Source organism: Helianthus annuus, chromosome 8 (assembly GCF_002127325.2).
Source record: "Helianthus annuus cultivar XRQ/B chromosome 8, HanXRQr2.0-SUNRISE, whole genome shotgun sequence".
NCBI lineage: Eukaryota > Viridiplantae > Streptophyta > Magnoliopsida > Asterales > Asteraceae > Helianthus > Helianthus annuus.
Genome location: NC_035440.2, coordinates 30,414,691 through 30,420,106, shown reverse-complemented (window position 1 = coordinate 30,420,106; position 5,416 = coordinate 30,414,691). Strand labels below are relative to the sequence as shown.

At 38.0% G+C, this 5,416-nt stretch overlaps 1 long non-coding RNA gene across 1 annotated transcript; it reads right to left on the bottom strand.

The window, feature by feature from the left end:
* Window positions 1–1,881: 1,881 nt before the first annotated feature.
* Window positions 1,882–3,986, bottom strand: LOC118481231. Its single transcript, XR_004864965.1, has 2 exons — window positions 2,885–3,986; window positions 1,882–2,367 (listed from the first exon to the last, which is right to left on the bottom strand). It is a non-coding gene; the product is annotated as an uncharacterized LOC118481231 (long non-coding RNA).
* Between the last annotated feature and the right edge of the window lie 1,430 nt (window positions 3,987–5,416).

The window sequence follows — 5,416 nt, the reverse complement described above, 5'->3', positions numbered from 1 at the left end:
TTTCTGATTAAAACTGCAAAAATCGGAAAAACACATACAAAACTCGGAACCATTTTTTACTGTTTAAAAAATCGGACCATCTATTTGGTTGTTAAACATCGGAACATGAACTGTAGAACTCGGAATTTTCTTTGCCAATCTAAAAACTCAGACACATTCCTCGGAAAAACATGAACTCGGAGACACTTTTCAAAACTCGGAACAATCATAATAACTGTAACAAGGACTCGGAGACTACATAAAACTCGGAGTATGTTTCCCAGTTTAAAAAAATTCGGACACTGTTTGAAAGTGTAAAACTCGGACTCGCGTTGAAACTGTCTTACTGTTAAGAATCGGAGTCAAACAAATGCGGAACCTCGGAACATATACCAACGGACAAAGGTCGGAACGGTTAAATTTATTGAATCAAAAACCTCGGAACAATTTGTTAAAATCATATCACCGAAACAAGTCTTTGATCCTTCCGAACTTACGGAAGAGAGAAAGGACTGAATCTCAACGATTTTAACACAAACAAACAAGAACACATCTTTCATGATGGATCAAAAAATGAAATTTTCAAATTTCTTTCATCTTCTTCCCAAGGGCAACCAAGTTTCGCGCCAAGACACCAACCAAGATTCTACTAAACATCATACAAAACAAGCAACAACTTTTGACTAACCAATCAATTCCAAGAACACATTCACACAAAATTTCAACCAAACAAAGCTCAAAAACAACTCAAACATTCAATTTTCTTCAAGATTCATGAACCCCAACCTCAAGAACACCAAGTTCTTGAAGCCAAACACAAAACCCCCAAATTTCCTACAAAACCCTAACTTCAAGAAGCTCAGTAACATCACATAATATCAACAATTAGTAAGAAATCACAAAGATTCAAGCATGAATTTAACAAGAAACATGAACACTAAGTGCAAATCCAAGCCCTAGAAATCAAAGAAATCTTACCAAGATTGAAACAATGGAGAAGTTATGAGGGTTGAAACACATACCTTGAAGAGGACTTGATGTTCTAATCACAAAACAAAGACTTGTTTGTAAGGAGAAAGAGTTGAAGGAGGAGGAAGAATGGAGGTGAGAAAGATGGTGCGATGAAGGTTATAGGGAGAAGAAGCTCAGACTTGCTTTGTTTGAATGAGGAAGAAAAAGGTCTGAGGAAGTGGTGAAGGGAGTCAGTTTGAAGAACAAAAATCGGACCAAGATTTTAAAAAGCGGACCCCTGTTGGGTTTCAAAAGTCGGACCCGTATCAAAAGTCGGACCCATATCAAAAGTCGGTCAAGTTTTGGGTTGTAAAAATCGGACCCAACAATGTTTGAAAACTCGGACCGAGGACTTTTGCTTGTACTTTAATTTATTTTGTTTTATTAACTAAAGGGGTTGGAGCGGAGAAGATGTCAAAAGTCGGACCAGAATAGATATCAAAAGTCGGATCAAAATGCGGTTTGATAAAAACCCGGTCCCACTACAAAGAAATTGCCATCTAGTGACACACAAAAGGTGCCACATATCAACAAAAAAGTGCCACTATAAACAACTATAAGAATGAGTGGCACACAAAAAAAGTGCCACTAGAAGTGCTGACGCTAAAGACTTTTAATGGCACTTTTTCGATCTGCCGCACAAAGTCTTTAGGCTTTTAGTGGCACTTTTTATCTGCCACTACAAACTTTTGGGCTTTTTGTGGCACATATTTTTTGCCACAAAAATCACACCAAATTAAATGCTATTGACATTTATCATATAAATTTTTATTGATTACACTTATTATTTATTTACATTAAATAATAAAAATAAATTTGTAGAATGTAGAAATCATAATATAATCACTTCAAATAAAAAGTTCAACCAATATCTTCCAAAGATTCCAAGTGTTTGCAAACAAATATCTAATAAGTGTCGACCTAAGTCTAAATATCAAACATACAAAACAAATAATTAATAAACATTTGAACAAAATACCAAAACTTCATTGTGTTCATGAATCTCTTTCACAATCTTCATACGAGTAAATTAATCATCAATTTCTCACTTCATATATAGTTATTCCCTGCACTTATTGCTTATGGCCGACGCATCAGCCAAGTATGATGTAAGAGCACTTAATAACTGACAAATTCACTTCTTTGACATCACTTTAAGCTCTCCAACCAAAGATTGGGTGGGTCTTTCAATACCTCTAGTTATCTGAATTGCCATCACCTAAGGGAAAGAGGCTTCATGATAAGAATCTTTAGCCATTAGTTAATAACTAGTGGTATCTGCTGCGTTGTGGCCGGGTTCACCTTCACATATCATAGAAGATTACATCAACCTGATCAGAAGAATTAGCAGCCCATTTCAAACATAGTCAATAATATCTGCAAAAACAAAAATACCATTATATACAGCAACCTTATCAAGATTAGTCCTAAATTACAAAAAAAAAAAAAAAAGATAGTGGCAATAAAATAACAGAAGTATCAACAATTTCTAAACATTCTAATAGCCACTTCATATGATCCCAATTACTAACATCTGATAAGTTTGCCAATGATCCGTTGATCATGTCCCAGCATTAGCAGCGGATGAAACAGATCATCATCAGCAAGGTATGAAATAAGTGATTCCATTGCTAGTCCAAAACCTTGTCCCCTAGAAAATTCCATCGAATCCTTCTCTGCCACCTCTACCTTCCCATGATGATGTCGGTCTTGAGGTTTCAAGTGCAGAGGCTATTGTATAGTGTTTATTTAACAAAACACTAATGACTTTCAGGAAAACAAACTTGAATTCAAAATCAACATGACCAACTCTACAAATTTATGAGGTATAGGTTTTATTCAACGAAACACTAATGACTTTCAACAATTAGAAAAAAAAGGATAAAAAATTTACCTCAGACACAAGTCATGTGAGTCACGAATTTAAAATATCCATGTTTCGCTTGGTCAAAATCAATAGCAAGCCGGGGTGTGGCGGCGACAAGTGCTGGGTGCGGTGTGCTGTGCAAAACAGATTTAGGGATGGAGACGATCAAGCATTCATCAGAAATTCAAAATAAACTTAAAATTAATGCAATTCAGTTGCTTACTATTCCATAACAAAAAAATGAGCCTATAAAAAACATCAATATCCATGGTTCTGGATTTATATACATGTGAACAATCTCGAGAGTGCGTAAGTTGAAATGACATAATATAACCGTCATTCTGCAGCGTCTACTCTAATTTCTGCATTTAGGAGCAAAATATACCGTTCATAAATATGGAAATTTTAATTTTGGACATAAGAGTGTTTTTGGTCGATCTGGACCTGTTTGTTTTAAATCCCCATCCCAGTAAAAAAAGAATATAAAAGATGCATGTTTGGACTTGTTATCCCAACCTGACATACCACTCTTAACCCACCTATTGTTGGATATATTAAAGATAATTTTAAAGAGGAACATACAAGTTGGTATGTTTCCTCCATCCCACATTGGTGGAGTGAGTGAAGTTTGGGTGGTTTATAAGGGATTACCCCTTATGGGCCTCCATAGTGATAAATGGGTTGAGAAGTGGGTGAAGCCCACACGCGCGCCGAGCCGAGCCGAGCCGCGAGCTCGCGAATGGTCGCGTTTGAGGCGCGAATGGGCGCGTTTGAGGCGCACTTTGCACTTTGCACTTTGCACTTTGCACGTACGCATCGTCGCGAGGAGCTGAGGAGCTTTTATTTTTAGCTAAGGTCTGGTCAGGTGGGTCAGATCTGTGGTTCAAATGAGATAGGGAGATAGAGATTAATTCGAAACAGTGGGGGTTATCCCATACTGATTTTAATTCGTATGGGATAACTATACAGTAACCGAATTCGTATGGATATACATCCAGAAAAACGAATTCGTATGGGATTGGTATATCTCTCCCTATTTTTCTCATTCTCTGGTAGAACCCACACCTATAAATGAAAGCTTCCTGTTACCCATTCATACACATCAAATTCGCAGCCTACTCTCCTCCATCTGGGTGTTCGTGTTTTCATTCCAGCTTCTGCGTTTTCTGGTTTCCATTGCTGTTGGAATACCAGATCAGTTCTGCAATAAATCCTGGGAGTTTACGCTGCAGCTCACAGCAATACGAGCGCGTAAAATCCTTTAAGGACAGGAATTTTTCCGTGCAGTTCAAGGCTTTCGTTCAAGGATCTTCGTTCTCACTCGCCAGGTTGGTTTTAATTTACTTGTTCTTTAAATTCGTCCGACAATGGGACAGTCTCCTTCTACCTTTCTTTAATCAGTTTGCTCAAGTTGGAACAAACTGGTTTGGCTAATAACTCGGTAATTAATAAATTAATTGTTTGATTAAATTATTTTTCAAAAATCTTAAAGGATTTTATTTTGTGTTTTAATCAACAGAATTAATGGACTCTGAACTACCAACAGCCAATCTGAGATTCATGAATCAAGAGTTTGTCAAGTTGGACAGATTCGATGGTCAGAACTATACCCGCTGGGCGGACAAGGTTAAGTTCATGCTAGTTGTGCTGAAACTTTACTATATCCTTGATCCTGACTTGCCTGCAATCCCTGATGACCCTCCTGGTGAAGCAGGAGAGCTCCCAAATGAAGATTTGGCAAGGCAAAGACTTATCCGTAAGGAAGCTGAAGATTTTTGCCTGGGTCACATCAAAAATTCCCTTTCGGATCGTCTCTATGACTTGTACGCGCCGATAAAAAGTGCTAGAGAATTGTGGAAAGCTTTGGAAGATAAGTACAAGGCTCATGAAGAAGGTACTAACAAATACCTTATTGCCAAGTACCTAGACTTCCAAATGGTCGATGACAAGTCAATCTTGGAGCAGGTGCATGAACTCCAAGTTCTTGTTAACAAATTGACTGCACTTTCTATTCCGCTGCCAGAAATATTTCAAGTAGGGGTTATTATTGCAAAATTGCCTCCTGGTTGGAAAGATTTCTCAAAGAGAATGATGCACAAGTCTGAGGACTACTCTTTGGATGAACTGTTGAAGCACCTTCGAATTGAGGAGGAAACGCGCAACATGGACAAAAGAGGTAAAGTCGGATCGAGTGTGAATCATGTAGCTGGAGGATCTGGTCATAAGGGAAAAGGGACATCATCAAAGAATAAGAAGTTTACAGCACCAAAGAAAAAAGAATTCAAGAAGTCACAACACACTAACAACCATCAACCAAAGAGGTCTGGTAAATGTCATGTTTGTGGAGAAACAGGGCATTATGCACGAGAGTGCTCTCAGAGGAAATCTGGATCTACGGTTGGTTCTACGATTGCTATTGATGTTGAGAAAGTCACCAATCTAGTGGCCAATGTGGGTCTTGGTGAAGTTAACATGCTTTCTCAATATACACGCATTGTGGCATGTAGAGGATGGTTTTTGGATTCTTGAGCCACTGTTCATGTTTGTGGGAATCGTGGC